The sequence below is a fragment of the Caretta caretta genome, chromosome 9 (genome assembly GCF_965140235.1).
Source record: "Caretta caretta isolate rCarCar2 chromosome 9, rCarCar1.hap1, whole genome shotgun sequence".
In the NCBI taxonomy this organism is placed as follows: domain Eukaryota; kingdom Metazoa; phylum Chordata; order Testudines; family Cheloniidae; genus Caretta; species Caretta caretta.
Genome location: NC_134214.1, coordinates 44,108,734 through 44,125,241, shown reverse-complemented (window position 1 = coordinate 44,125,241; position 16,508 = coordinate 44,108,734). Strand labels below are relative to the sequence as shown.

Sequence of the window (16,508 nt, the reverse complement as noted above, 5' to 3'; positions counted from 1 at the left end):
TGCAGAAGAATGCATTTAGACTGAAGATAAATGATAAAGAAATTGTGGTGGGTGTTTTCAGTAGATTCTTTTCAACTGAGGCTACATTTCTATTTTAATATAGGTTACATAAATAAGCAACAATAGCTTTTTTGTCTTCTAGGCAAAATGTATTCTTCACCATTGCTATCATGGGCTTAACAACCTATCTATTTCCTAAAACAGTCTGGTCAGTCAGCATCTGCTTATTCTGTCAGGTTTCTGAGTGAACTCTGAACTCCTGCTTCCTAGGTCAGTAGAGACTGACAAAAAAGGGTGACATGTTGCTGATGTTTCAGGGGCATTCCCCTCTGCAGAGAAGGGGCCTGATCCTGACAGTTGCTAAGTTCCTGCAACTCCAACTGACTACACTGAAAGAAAAGGAGTACTTGTGGCACCTTAGAGACTAACCAATTTATTTGAGCATAAGCTTTTGTGAGCTACAGCTCACTTCATCGGATGCATTTCTTGCTTGAATTACAAAACTATATTCAAAGTAGTTATCAGTGATTTGCTGCCCAACAGGGAGGATGTATCTAGTGGGATCCTGCAGAGGTCTGTCCTGGGTTCAGTACTAGTCAATATTTTCATTAATGACTTGGATAATGGAATGGACGGTATGCTTATAAGATTTGCAGATGACACCAAGCTGGGAGGGGTTGCAAGCACTTTGGCAGTCACAATTAGAAACCTTGACGCATTGTAGAATTGAGCTGAAATCAACAAGATGGAATTCAGTAAAGACAAGTGCACAGTACTGCACTTTGGAAGCAAAAATAAAATGCATAACTACAAAATGGGGAATAACTGGCTAGGTGACAGTTCTGCTGGAAAGGATCTCGTGGTTACAGTGGATCACAAATTGAACATGAGCCAACAATGTGATCCTGTTACCAAAAGGGCTAATATCATTCTGAGGTGTATTGACAGGAGTGTTGTATTTAAGACACAGGAGGTAATTGTGTTCAGTTTTAGGATCCACACTTTAAGAAAGACGTGGACAAACTAGAGGAGAGCAACAAAAATGATCAGAGGTTTACAAAACCTGACCTATGAGGAAAGGTTTAAAAAACTGGGTATGTTTAGCCTTGAGAAAAGATGACTGGGGCGGGGACCTGGTAACAGTTTTCAAATATGTGAAGGGCTGTTACAAAGACAGTGTTCTCCATGTCTACTGAAGATAGGACAAGAAATAATGGGCTTAATCTGCAGCAAGGGAGATTTAGGTTTGATATTAGGAAAATCTTTCTAACTATAAGGATAGGTATATGTGGTCCTTCCTTGTAGAGGGCTCGGCTAGGTGACCTCTCAAGGTCCCTCCCAACCTGGCATTTCTGTGATTCGATGGGGCAAAGAGGGGGTGCCCTTCTGAAAAGGAAGCTTGCTCAAGTACCTGGTACCAGATAATTCCATCTTGCAGCAACATAAAGGGCTGGGTCCAAAGCCAAGTGATGTCCACACGAATGGCACAGTCAGGGATTTTTGTGACAATCTTTCATGAAAATATACCTGTTCAACAAACTTTCAACAAACCACAGGCAAGTTTCGGTGATCTTCCAGGGTCTGTGGCTTTGGGTCAGCTTCACATGTGAACTGTGTAGGAGACCCTAGGACTTCCAGGATCCACGGCTCCAGGTTAGCACCACCATGCAAACTGCCCTATGGCTGAGCACACTGAGATTCTTCTTCGAGTCATGTCCCTGTGGGTACTCCATTGTAGGTGTACATGCATCCCTGTGCTTCTGATCAGAGATCTTTGGTAGCAGTGTCTGTTTGGCCCACACATGTACTCTCCCCTCTTTATGCTCTGCCTTGAGGCTAATTAGTGCTGGGCCCGCAAATCACTCTCAGTTTCTTCTTAACTGCCCCTGGCTACAGATAGTGATTAGCAGTCCCTTCATGGATACTTTACTTCTTTAGAAATGCATTCTTAGCTGTTTTTAGTGCTTTTGTTCTTTTCTTAGTCTCAGAGATTCCTTTGTTTTTCTTGCCCTGTTTTTTTTTAAAAAAGGTCTTTAACCCTTTCCCCCCCTATTCTGGGGATTGCCCCCAGTAAGGGGCATGCCTGGTTCTCCTGGGTTTAAGAGGTGCCTCTCCTGCAGGGAGGCCATTCCACTAACGGACAGGCATTCCGACTGTGTCTGTTGCCTCAGCAAGGGCCATAGAAGTGTACCTTCTGTCAGCAGCTGAAGTGTAGATCCTGGAAAAAACAGGAACTGAAACTGAATCTGCTCCTTGTGGAGGGAGCTCTTCAGCCTGAGATTGAGCCGCGGCCCGAGAAAGAAAGAATATACATCTGGAAACTCAGGCTATTGCTAGATTTAAAAAAACAACAACAAACACTTACAAGGATTAAGCATCAACAATAACTTTCTTGAGGTCCAGCTTTAAGGTTACAAGCAAAACAAAAGCACCTGGGGTTAGCACAGAGGAATACACAAGCCATAAAGAAATAAAAGAAATAAACCTAATCATGTCTTCCTAAACATTTTCTGATCCACTTACATATCTGGGGTTTTAAATGAGGAGTTTCTAGGTATGATCTGATGGTTTTTCATACCTGGCCCAAAGCTTCTTACTGCATTGCTGCTCTGTCCCTTCTCTCCGGGAGAACAACACAGACAGACAAAAGGGGAGTCTTGTTTCAGTTTTAAAAAGTTCTAGCCTTCCCATTGGCTCCGTTGGCCAGGTGCCCACTCACTTCCTTTTACCTATGGCTGCAGTGAGACTTTTGAACACTTTACAGGTAAAGCAAGTAGAGACAGCTACTAAGAGGGATTTTATAGCTAACTGGCTGGCTGGGTGTCCATAAAAGAGAGCTACCCTCCCCTTCATGTATCACACCAGCCAACTTGGGCTGTGGGGCTGTTTCATTGCTGTGTAGAATTCCAAGCTTGGGCTGGAGCTTGAGTTCTAGGACCCTGCAAAGTGGGAAGGTCCCAGGGCTCCAGCCCGAGCCCGGAAGTCTACACAACAATGAAACAGCCCCTCAGCCCAAGCCCCACAAGCCTGAGTTGGCTGGCACAGGCCAGCTGCGGGGTTTTCTTTCCTGTGTAGTCATACCCTAGGTGCCTACGATGCAGATAGGCACATAGTAGTGGGATTGCACAAATGCTTTAGATGCCTGGGTGCATTTGAAAATTCCACTGATCATCTAAACACCTTTAAAAATCTGGCTATAAATATGGATTCAGGTGTCCTACTTTAGGCATCCAAGTTTGAAAACATCAGCCTAAAAGTCCCTGAAATATTATTTATAAAAAGGTTGGTTTAGCTTAAAAATTTCACACAATCACTGACTTCCCCCCGCCACATTGTTTGAAAAAATGTATGTTAATCTGCAAAGGATAACCCAGGCAATAGTTGTACGATCTACACTACTATTAGTCCATCCACCAATAAAGAATATCATTCTTTCACCTTAAAACAGAAGGAAATTAGAATAAACTAGAGATAAAATGAATCTTTATGCATTTGTCCAAAAAGCCCTAGATATCCAAGTTCTATAATGGGATTCTGCCTGGGTGCAATAATAGAAGCTTAATATAGATTCATTTAAGCCATTCTTTAAAATAACACAGAAGACATTAAAAATAATTAAATAGCCTGAGCTTTAAAATGTTCTCCCTGTTCTATACATAGATATATGCACATACTTCCACACACATATGTATACATATAAAGAAACATTTAATGATTTTCTTTGACATCATATAAAATTAACTCTTAAGCAGATTCCTAAAAAGTGTACTAATGTACTTGGATGCTTTTAGTTTACCACCTAACTCCAGTAACTGTTGATTATATGGTCTTCTCTTTTTTTTCAAAGGTCCTTACGCAAAACTTATTTAAATCACACATTTAAAAAATGATCTACTTGATATGCACATTTCCGCATGTATCAAATATGACTTTACGGTGAAAACAAAATGAAAATCTATTAGCTGCAATTCAGAACTCTAACGGCAGAATAATGGTTCCATTATGAGTGGGCTGATGCACATTCTAACCATGCATTCTATTGCAGGAGCATCTACATAAAACAAAAATAAAGTTCAGCAGCAACACAGCCTCTTTTCTACTGTGTTTCTTTCACAACAGCACACACAAGATTACCTTCTAGGAGGAAGGATGGTCCAGGGTGCTTATTGTGCTAGCCTGGGATTTAGGCGTCCTGGGTTCAATTCCCTGTTCCACTGCGTAGCAAACCACTTAGTCTCCTTGTGCAAGGGTGTCCAGACAGCAAGTGCGAAAAATTGGGACAGGGAGTGGGGGGGCGGGGGGGGGTAATAGGCTTCTATATAAGAAAAAGCCTCAAATATTGGGACTGTCCCTATAAAATAGAGACATCTGGTCACCCTACTTTGTGCCTTGGTTCCCCATATGTGCAATGGAGCCATCAGTACTGCCCTACCTCAGAGGGGTGCTGTGAGGATAAAAATACTGAAAGATTATGAGGAAAGAGATACTACATGAATGGTTGGTGTGTAAGTACCCTCGGTTGCCATTATAATTAAGGTTGCATCACGAAATCTGTTTACAAGTCAACTTTTCTAAGACCTCTAAAATCAACATGCTTAGTGGGATTTCTTAGAAATTTGCCTCAGGAGGGTGCAGCATAGGGTTAGTGACCCAAATATGGAGCCATCTGAGCCAGGCCTTCTGGAGATATAAGCCCTGAAAAAATAGCTATTTTAAAAAAAGTTTCTATTTAATTTTTTCCCCCGCAGAGCTAGAGATCGAACTATTGATGTGTTGTGGGTCCAAATGGTCTCAATCTGTTGAGTTTTATCCAAGATTGTGCACAGCACCCATAAATATTTGGGGACCCAAACTGAGAACAGTATTAAAGAAAATGTACATGTTTACACTACACATTTGCCAATACAGAAAAATGGCTAGAGGGTTTCCCTTCCTGCCATTTTACATGCTTTAAAGAATGATTGGTATAAGTGCTCTGAAATGTCCCTAGCCTCTGTCTGCTAGATGCTGGGAATGGGCAACAGGGGATGAATCACTTGATTACCTGTTCTGTTCATTCCCTCTGGGGCACCTGGCATTGGCCACTGTTGGAAGACAGGATACTGGGCTAGATGGACCTTTGGTCTGAGCCAGTATGGCCGTTCTTATACTCTGAAATCCAAACCATTAATTGGATTGTTGTGGAATTTGATATGCCTCATGGGGAGTGTAGGGTTGCACTCATGATCCAACTTGAGGTCATTTGACCAAGAAGTTCCCAAGTTACAGCCCCTCCAAAAACAGTTTCCTTCTGCTGCTTTGTACTGTTACACTGAGAGGTATGAATGACTGGATGAATCACAGACCTTCTTGAGACTGATGGCTGTGAACTCACCCTTCAATTATCATAACAAGGGATAAGAGCATCACAATCCTCCACCTAAAACAGAAGGATTTTGGACTGAGAAGCTGAAGGTTGCTACAATTTGTGAGTCATGGGCGGAAATTTTATTTTGGGGGAAATGTAATCCAAGTATTTTTGGGGAAAAATTAGACATGAATGTTTCATAGAAGAAGATGAGTATAATGGGCGGAGGAAGGGGCAAAGAGGGAAAAAGGGGGTTGGGGCTGCAGTGAGGGAGGAGGGTTTTGGGGAGGGGGATAAATAGAGCCGCTAGGGTCCCTTTTCAACTGGGCATTCTGATAAAAAAACAGACACCTGGCAACACTAGTGCTAAGGTTGCCAACTTTCTAATCACACAAAACCAAACACTCTTGCCCCTCCCCTGCCTCTTTTCTGAGGCCCCACCCCTGCTCACTCCATCTCCCCTTCCTCTGTCGCTCGCTCTCCCCCACCCTCACTCACTTGCTCACCAGTCTAGGGTAGAGGGTTGAGGTGCAGGAGGGGGCTCTGGGCTATGGCTGGAGCTAAAGGGTTCAGTGTGTGGGAGGGGGCTCTGGGCTGAGGCAGGGGGTTGGGGCACGAGAGAGGGTGCAGGCTCAGGGCTGGGGGTGTGGGTTCTGGGGTGGGGCCAGAAAAGAGAGATTCAGGGTGTGGGAGGGGGCTCCAAGCTGGGTAGGGTGTTGGGGTGCGGGTGGGAGTGCAGGATGCGGGTTTCGGGAGGGGGTTGGGGCACGAGAGAGGATGCAGGCTCTGGGTGGCACTTACCTTGGGGGGGGGGGCTCCCCACAAGCAGTAACATGTCCCTCGTCTCCTAGGTGTAGGGGCAGCCAGGCAGCTCTGCGCAGTGTGTACTCACTGCCTCTGCTCCCATTGGCCGCAGTTCTCGGTCAATGGGCACTGCGGAGCTGGTGCTCGGAACGGGGGCAGCACATGGAGCCCCCCAGCCATCCATCCGCATAGAAGCTGAGAGACATGTTGCCACTTCCGGGGAGCCATATGTAGCTGAGTAGGAAGCCTGCCAGCCCTGCGCCAACTGGACTTTTAACAGCCTGGTCAGCAGCGCTGACTGGAGCCACCAGGGTCCTTTTTCGACCAGGTGTTCTGGTTGAAAAATGGACACCTGGAAACCCTACCTAGTGCTGCACCCCAGCACCCCTATTTCTAGCACCTATGCATGGGAGAATGCATGACGGTGCTTACTTGAAAATGGAGGCTGGCACCACGGGTCAACTGAAGGTGGGAGTCGGCACTTCAGTAGTGATTGGGAGATGATAGGCGGGGAGGGGATAGACTGTGAATGTGAAGAGAAGTAACTTATGTTTGATAAGAGAAGGGGCAGCCAGTGGAGGGATGGAAAGAGATGATCAAAGTGACAGGCTAGGAGAAAGATCTTTGCAGCAGCATTCTGAGTAGTCATGAACTGGGCAAGTTTGCATTTGTCAAGGCCAGAGAGAAGGATATTATAGGATATCAAGAAGCAAGATGAGGACAGCCTGAATGAGAGTTTTAGCTAGATGGATGGATAGAAAAGGCCATATCTTAGGTTAATATGCAGAAAGAATCTGTCAAGATTTAGACATAGCCTGGATTTGAGGACCTCGAGAGAAATCCGAGTTGAAGGTGACACCCAGGTTATGGGCCTGAGTGACTGGCAGGATGGTGGTGTTTTCCACAGTGATCGGGAAGGGTGGCATAGGGGAGGCTTTGGGAGGAAAGATTAAGAGCTCTGTTTTAGCTATGCTATGTTGAGCTGGTGAGGTGACATCCATGAGATGTCAGAGAGACAGGCTAGAATTTTAGTTTGGACAGAAGGAGACAGATCTAGAGTACAGAGATAGATCTGTGAGTCAGTACAGGGATGGTAGCTGAATTTGTGCTAGTGGATGAGATGATGCAGAGAGTAAAACTCCCATTGACTTCAGTAGGGGCAGAGTTACACCAGTGCTGAGTACTTCTGAAAATCCCACCCGTACTGTTTTGACCATGAGTGCAGAATACTGTAGGTATTTATTTATTTTCTTTTAAAACAAGGAGTGTCCTCTGAGGAAGCCTGGGATGCCTGCAACATAATTAGTGAAACTTTATCTCCCATAGGTAACTTCAGAGCTTCATGTTCAAGAGCCTCTACTTTTTCCCCAAATCATTCTACATGTCTAATAATTGACATATATTACTTTAAAAACACACAGCTCACAAGATCTATGTTGTTCTGAACCTTCCTTTCCCCTGTAAGCTTATAATAATTTCAGAGATCCAGAGAGTGCAGGAATACAGGATTTCAAATCAGTGTTAGTCAATAAAATGAAAAATTCCATTCTGTTTTAGCAGGTGGCAGCAGAAAATACAATACAAGGAGCAAGAACACTAATATAGAAATCAATATCTATTACAATTACCTCTTAACCTAAATTTTCAAACATCAAACTCCCTCTCCTCCCCACGCCTAGCACCCCCTAACTGAAGAAAACCCTAAACAAACCTAACCCCCCTTCTTTTTTTCCAACATAGTAAAGAACCTGGGGAATGGATTTTTAAGCAAACGAGTAGGAACTCCTGTGACATCTGTGGCAATGTAATTTAAAGTAATTATTGTGGGCATATTTTACACTTGCGTGGCCTCTTTTGGACATCTTGAGACTAATATAAAGAGGAAATAAAGTGAGTCTTTAGAAATTGGAGGTCGAGAGAAGCCTTCATTATTTCAGAAAAAAAATGCATTCTTTTTGCAATCACTCTTTTTGACATACTCAGATATGGGAAAACAATTCACAACAACTACTGTGTTTGGTAAATTTTGTCCTTTTTTCTGTTTGCAAATTATCTGTGCTCAGGCCATGATCTGTCCAAAGCTGACGTTGATTGGTGAACCATTTCTATGAACAAATGTATCCTATGAATATGCACAGTAACGTATCATTATTTGCTATTCAAGATATGGGACCAGTCACATAAGTAACTTGGTATTGTTTCTCATTCCAGGCTGGAAGAACAAGATCTCAAACAGGAAATGAGCATGAACAAATAATTGGGACTTTGATTCTCTCAGACAGAGCAGGGACTGGGAAATGGAGAAATTTGGCCAGAGAGAGACAGGTGATAATAACCAGGCTTAAGGAAATATTTAGCATCTTTTTCTATTCTCATTTGGACAAAGAGGAATATTAGGTTGGCCACATAAGTGAATCCCAGATTTGAAAATAGCTGGATTTTTAGAGAAAGAGAGAGAGAGAGAGAGAAATGTCATCCTGTCTGTCTGTCTAGGAAAATTTACATTCGGTGTTCTCTTGTCACATTCACACCAAGTGCTTGTGTGTATGCACGTGCATGTCTAGATGTCCATTACTAGGTGGAAATGGTAGAATTGTCAATAGTAATACGGAAAAGGCAGATGTGTTACATAAATATTTCTGCTCTGTATTTGGAAAAAAGCCAGATGATGTACTCATAACATACGATGATGTTCCAAAAGTAACTCTCAGATGTTAAACGCAAGCTACTAAAGGTAGACACTGCTAAATCAAGTGAGTCCAGATAACTTGCATCCCAGAGTTCTAAAAGAGCTGGCCAAGAAGCCCTCTGGATCATTAATGTTGATCTTTAAAAAGTTACGAAAAACTGGAGATGTTCCTGAGGATTGGAAAACAGCTAACATTGTGCTAATATTTTAAAAGGATAAATGAGATGACCAGAGTAATTACCGGCCTGTCAACCTGATGGATATCCTGGGCACAATGAAGGAATGGCTGATATAGGGCTTCATTAACAAAGAATTAAGATATGGTAATATAATTAATGCCAGATAACATGGGTTTATGGAAAGTAGATCTTGTCAAACTAACTTGATATTTTTATGAGACTACAAGTTTGATTCATTAAGGTAATAGTGTTGATGTAACAGACTTCTGTATGGCATTAACTTGGTACTGCATGACATTTTGATACAGAAACTGGAACAATATAAAATCAGTATGGCACAAATTAAATGGATCACAAACTGGCTAACTGACAGATCACAAACTGGGGAATCATTACTATGGGGTCCCACAAGGAGTGGTCCTTGGTCCTACACTTATTGAGTTGTACATGAATTGGAATATCCATTCTGTGGAAAATTTCACAATTCGGAAGGTTGGTATTTTCTGAGTTGGAACAAAGGGTCAGAAATGTGAATTTTTCCATGGAACAGATTTAAAAAAAAATTCGGGGCAGGAAGCAAGGAAGCAGCAATTTATCTGGGCAGCAACAAAACCCAACCACCTGCCTGCCAGGTGAGCAACTTGGGAAGCCTGGCAGCTGGGGAGCTGGCTAGCCAGGGAGAGCAGGAGTCCACCAGATGGAGAATTGGGAAGCCAGGGAGCCTGGGGAGCCTGAGGAACCAGGCAGCCCACTTACTGACCGGCAGGAAATCAGGCAGCCTAGTTAGCCAACCTCCCTGCCTAGTTTCTATCAAAACTTTTGATGGAATCAACACAGCCTTGCACTCCAGACTGCTGCCTAATTATTTAGTTGGGGATGTGATCGTGGAGCGAAATGCCCAGAACTGTTCATTCCATCACCCTTTGTGTGACAGACAGTTATGTTCTTCAATCTTTGTCAGCGACCATGTTTTGCTGCCATATAACATTGCTGGAAGCACGGTTGAGTTAAAAAGATTCGCATGAGTTGTTTTGCTGATCTTTCCTTGGAGGATGTCCTTGATGTCATTGAATGTCATTAAATAATTATAATAATAAGGATTACATAATAATTATTATTTGATTTAAATAAAATTCCATTAAAAACCATTATTTTTTATCCACTCTGGTCTGTTATACAACTCATAGGTTCTTATCCATTGATTTAGGATCAAGCCCATAAATAATGACTTTAAGAAATGGTGGCAAATACTTTACAAATAAAACAAACTGAAGCAGCTAATGGTTACATACATCAGTCAGTATAATAAACCTCTGCTGATTTATTATAGGTTTTTAATTCTTGCAATCTATAAAAAGGTTAAATTAATCATTGCTATAGAAGCATATTAATATTTGGCTCAAATGACAAATCTCTGCAGTGCAGTTTGCCTGGAGGAATAATAACTGATTATTAAAACAACTGGATTTGCCTCTGATTATAACACCACATGACAAAGGGAAGCAGCTGAATTATAAGGAGAAAAACTGAGCAAGTAAATGAAAAAGGATAGATAATGCTGAATACTATACATTAATATTCACTAAGGAATTAAAGAGTATTAAAAACATGTTAATATGGTCAACAATGAAGTGTGAAATACAGCACAGTAACATGTTACCTACTGCTCGGTCAGAATACAAAACAGCAGGAATAAGACATAATGAGAGGTCTAGTCCAATACTTTGACACTTAACTGCACTCTACTACCTTTGGAAACACAGAGGAAGTTTTGAAACAGAACTGTGCAAACCAACTATTTTTTGTTTTGCCTGTATGCATGTGTGAAAAATTAAATACTTTGCTAATGATCTGGGCCAGCGGTTTTCAATCTTTTTTCATGTGTGGACCCCTAAAAAATTTGAATGGACATGCAGACCTCTTTGGAAATCTTAGATAGTCTGCAAACCCCCAGGGAGCCGCAAACCACAGGTTGAAAACCACTGATCTATGATAACAACCACCTTCTGCGGACCTCTAGGAGTCCATGGACAACAGGTTGAAAACCACTGATATAAGATCACATTTCATCACCGGACACAGCTATAGCTGTGAGTACAGTATGTTCTGGAAGTTGCTAATCAGAAATTTGCCTCAGAGATTAAAGGAACAATTTCACAGTGAAACAAACTTCCTTTGTGTGCACCAAATGGCACATCTCCACCTGCAGAAGTTACCAGCTGTTTTCTCCAACACAAGCAAAGAAAAAAAAATTGAGATGAGATGAAAAATTGTTTGGAGCTTTTTTGGAAATCACACACAAAAAATCTACTAGTTTTGCAAGTATGAAGAGTTGTTATTTATACTGCTTTTTATTTATTTATTTTTTATATCGGATTTGTTTGTGATTTACACACCTATCTTAGACTAATATTAGAAATGCGTAGGTAGTGAACCACCTGCTTTTCTCAGATAGCCTACTAATAACATGTGAAGTTTTGACTCAGGTGTTTCATAATCATATAAGGGGCCTGATCTTGAAAATCCTCATCTCATAGGAGTATGCCTTATTGAGGTGAATAATAGTGACTTCAGTGGAACTCAATTTGTGAGTAGGGATTATTTGTGTAAGAGTATGGGTTTATATGTCTGGAATGTGGGATTTCCTTATTCTCAGAAGGGCTCCCAAATTGTTTTATATATCTTGTGGCAATCTGTGGATGGCTCTCTTGATTGCACTTAATTAGGGGACATTCCACATGATAATCCCATTGATTCTGAAGAGAATTCTGCTCATGGAAAGACAATAGAATGAGACTCCATGGGTGGAGGTTCACTTGCTTAAATATCGTGGGCCTTGATTCTCCAGTGCCTTGCTCCTTGTATAGGGTCTCACACCACAGTGCCAAGAGGGAGTTCAAAGTCTCCAGATCAAAATGTTAAAGTTGGTTTCCCCCCAACCAGGTGAAGGGTGAAGTAATTTGCAACAGCCCTCTACCTGGGGCAGATTGCATCCCCTGGGGCACTGGACAAAACAGCAGGCTGACACTATGGCAGGGATGGGAGGGAATGAGCCAAGGTGCAAGAAGGAGAGTAGCAGCTTTGAGAAGGCTGTTCTCCCACCCCTGCAACCCTGCTACCTGTGATGCAGCCTGGACAAGAGAGAAAAGGGGTGGTCTTACTCCACCTTACTCTCTTGTGCAGATATATAAGGGGAGCGTGCCTTGATGCCTTCTTGTATCAGCATCTCCAAAGCCGTGTACACCGCCACAATGCATAGCCTAATCCATGTAGCAATGGAGTACCTGGACGCTCTGAGTCCTTGTCATTCTGGGTGAAAAGATATGAATAGGGTGCCAATCTTCTCATGGATTCTGTATGTTTGAGGTAGATTTTCACAGCTCTTATGATATCTAAGTTCTGTCAGCACTTCTCAGTGGGGTGTTGTAGTCTTGGAGAGAATGAAGGAAGAAGCAAGGAAGAGTTCACCTTAGGAATAAATAGTTCTGAGCACTACCTTGTCCTTGAGGAACATACAGTAATGCTCCTGCATAGTAAGGCTGCCAGCGCCTGGCAGACATGATGGCTACCCAAAAGTAAGTTTAGGTGGGCAAACAGAATGCTGACACTAACATCAGTGGTTCAAAGGGATGACTCAACAAGAGCAGTGGGTCCCATTTTGGAAAAAACTGCCAGTTTGGCTAATCAGATTGCTCTAATAAATCTGGCTATCTGGGGTTTCTCTGCCAGGGAACCCAAGGATTCTGTGAACATCATACCACTAAAGGCAGACACCTGATGTGCTATGGTGCTGGGCTAGAGACCTTTGTCAAAGCCTTCTTGGAGAAAGGCCAAAATAGCCAGAAACCCTGGTTTCCTGGGATTTGCCTTGTGTTCCAGGCATCAGCCACCGAATCTGGTCCAAAATAGAGGAGTACCGTTTTAGTGTTGATATTCTTACAGGTGAAAGAAGTCTTGATACTTTGGAGGACAGACCCAGAGATACTAATGCTTCCCTTTCAATAGCCAGGCTGTTAGATTCAGCTGGTTTGGGTCCAGATGATGAAGAGTACCGTACAAGAGACTGTCCTGTTGCTTTCGAAGAGAATAGGGTTGTGAAAAAATGGGGTCTCCTTGACCAATATGGAATTATCAGCATCACTGATGACTGCTTTCGCTTTATGTTCTGGACCATCGTCTTTCATAATAGGAAGAGTGGAAACATGCAGAGGAGACCCTGCAGCCATCTGTGCAATAGGACATCTGTCTCCACAGATCTGGGGGCCCACCTCCCTGGCAAAGTATTTTGGTCTCTTTGCATTCTTATGGTTCATTAATAGGTCAGTTGAAGGAAGGCTGAATGTTTGGTTGATTCAGGCACTACTCAAAGGTTGTTGCTGGCCTTACACCTGCTGAGCCAGTTCACTTTTCGGTTCAGGTCTTCTTTTATTTTATTTGACTCACTCTGAAGAATAGGAGAATGATCCGTCCACTGCATGATTTCTATTGCTTCATGCGCAGTGCTGGGCTCCTTGTTCACCCTTGGTTGTTCATGTTGTCTGACTGAATCAGCATATGCTTCCTCTCTAGAGTGGACTAGAACATCATAGCACCCGCTTGACCACTCTTAGCTCCAGGAGGTTTATGCTGTGAATCCTTTCCTTTGGGCTCCAGATGCCTTGAGCTGTTTGGGACCCAAAGTCTGAGCTAGCAATGGATAGATCTTTGCTATTGAAGTGTCTATGTCTACTCCTAAGTGACTTATTTTGGTGGACAGAATCAAGGAACTTTTCTTGACATTTACAATAAATCCATGTGCCAGCAGAAGATTCAGCATCAAGGATGTGGCTGTTGCCGGGATTGAACCTCTGATCAACATGTCATCTGGGAAGGGATACAGGTGGATACCCTCTACCTCAGTCTGGCTGTGATTACCACCAACGTCTCTGTAAAGACCCTGGGGGCCAAGAGCAAACCAAATGGGAATATTCAGTACTATGTTGCTTCCTGATGTAAGCAAACCTTAGAAATTTGCGATGGCATGGTATGAAGAGGATATGGAGGTATGCATCTGCCTGGATGGCACTGATGTCATAAAATCCCCTGTGACAAGGACAACACCATAGAGGCCAGGGTCTCCATCTAAAACTTTGCTTTCTTCATCCACTTGTTGAATCTTCTGAGGCAGAGAATGGTTCAGATTCACTCCTTGCATTTCTGAACAATGAAGAAGATGAAGTGGAATCCTGAGAATCTTCTCTCTACTACTCCCATATCTAAAAGATGAGTTCCTTTCATTTTAGATCAGATTGCACTTCACAGGGTTGTTGGAGACAGGGGACAAGATGAAGAATAGATAGGGCTGAGCCTGTCATTTGAGGGTGTATCCCTGACTCACCATCTCCCTGACCCACTTATCCATGGACAATGCAACCCTCTCTTCCAGGAAATGGGAAATTCTGCCTCCTATCTTCAACTCTAGATGGAGGCCCATGCGGTCTTTGTCAGGAAGAGGCTTTGAGAGGGGCAGGGTTCCCTCTGGACTTCCCCACCAAACCTCTCTTCCATGGCTTACCTTTGGAGAGTCTGCTGCCCCGTAGCTGGTATCACTGCGAAAAGGAAAGCTGAAAAGAGCGCCAATCTCTGAAGGCTGGTCTGTACTCTCTCTCCTGACGGCACTAAGTGTGCCCACTTGAAGGAGTGTAGGGGAACTGCAACCTCAGGGGATGATCTGAAGGGAGAGAATTTACTCTAGGGCTTACTCTCAGGGGTCTATTCGTGTTGAATCTGAATTGTGGAGACAACCTTGCTGCACATGGTCTCAAATTTCTCAGGGGAAAAAAAAGCTTTACAGAGTTTTTCCCAGTCCTGTATGGATTCAGAGTCCACAATGCACCGTCCTTAGTGGAGGAGGGAGAGGAGGAGGAGGATTCATACCTCTTAGATTTGTTGTGCTTTTTCTTCTGGTTTTTTTCTTTCTCTGATTTTTTTTGCACTCTTTCTGATTGTGTGAGCTCTGTTGCCACTTTGGTAAGGGCTTGTGTGGCTTGTCTTCCTTAGGGCCGGAAGCCCGCTGGGGAGATTTCTCAATGAATCCTCTCCTCTGATGGGTCCCATTCCTGTGGGAGGGAGGAAGGCAACAGGATTCCAGAGAACTCATAGTTGAATTGGGAAGAAAGTGGGCTGTTTATGAGCCCTGTTTCTTTCCCCAGGGCACTCAGGACCCACTCATGGTGTGTGTGTGGATTTGTGGCCCCACAAGTCTCTGTTCTCCAGGGACTCCTTAGGATTTACCCCCTGTCTTGGCTGACTGGGGTCCTCCTTGTCTTTAGAGCCTCTGTGCTGCTCTCTTTAGAGACCCTGTGCTGCTCAGAGACTCCTGGTCCATGTTTTCCATGTTGGAGTCATGGCTGCTGCAGTGGGTAGGGAACTTTGCTTGCCTATTTGACTCATAGCCCCGGTACCTAACAGAGCTAGGGACAGAAGGCTGGGTGCAGGCTGGGTACAACTTACTGTCTGCCAAATGCGCGAGGGTTCTCTCACAGATGGAGCACCTCATAGATTTTCTTTGCTGCTTTTTAGGCTGCTCTCCCTTGCCTGGGAGGTGCAAAGAAGTCAGCAGGGATATTCTGTAGCAGAGGCTCATATGGGTTAAATCCAATCCAGGAAGGATAAAAGGGCTAGAGAGGGCGAACACTGCTCACAATTGCTCCCACCCAAATAGCCCATAACTTGCTGAAATGAAGAAAACAGTTGGAAGCAACGAAATCCCTGTCCACATGCTGCTGTGGAGGCAGAGAGTCTGGTGGCAAGTGGGAGCAGAGGCAAGTACAGAACTTGCAGCACCAAGACTTGGATCCACCTCCATGAGCTACCGAGACAAGGGGAAGAGCTCAGACCTCCAGAATTGTGGGGGATGCTGGGCTGCAGAAAAATAGTTTGTGCTCTGACTTTGAACATGTTTTAATATCTCTTGATCCCAACATGATGTGTTCCTGACTTATTTAGAAATCTCTGAACATCAGGGATTATGCCAGCTCCTAACACCAAAAGCACAATTCAGCTTATTTTTAGGATTACAAGTCACGGAAAGCTGCACTGTGCTAAATTACACATTGTGACTGCGAGGTTCTGAACCACGTGGAAGAACCTTCTTGTCGGCCTCAGTGATTCTTCATCCTCATTAAAATTTTACCTGAAAATGTGTTTTTCCCCCACGCACAGTTCTTTATTCCTTCTTCATCATCATCATCATGGCAAATCCCATAGTCTCCTTGCATAGTGAGTACCTCCCAGATAGATCTCTAGTGAGGTCCGTAAGATGGTCTGACTGGCTATTTGGATTATGTCCCCCTTTGGTGAACTTATCACACCACTGAAGTTTTGATGCAGCTGCGTAGTGGCATTACTTGGTAAACATGCTTCAGAATTCATTGGTCTTCCAGGCTAATAGGTCCATACAGAGAAAGTCACCAAACTTGAACCAGTGCTGATGGAGGCTATTGGTGGG

At 43.4% G+C, this 16,508-nt stretch overlaps 1 protein-coding gene and 1 long non-coding RNA gene across 5 annotated transcripts in view; one reads left to right on the top strand and one right to left on the bottom strand.

The window, feature by feature from the left end:
- Positions 1–10,082, top strand: part of LOC142073277 (uncharacterized) — a 29,856-nt gene extending 19,774 nt beyond the window's left edge. Inside the window, exon 3 of the long non-coding RNA XR_012670081.1 lies at positions 8,363–10,082. This is a non-coding gene — a long non-coding RNA (uncharacterized LOC142073277). The remainder of the gene's footprint in view (positions 1–8,362) is intronic.
- Positions 1–16,508, bottom strand: part of LOC125642570 (glypican-5-like) — a 610,585-nt gene that overhangs the window by 56,932 nt on the left and 537,145 nt on the right. The window lies entirely within an intron of this gene.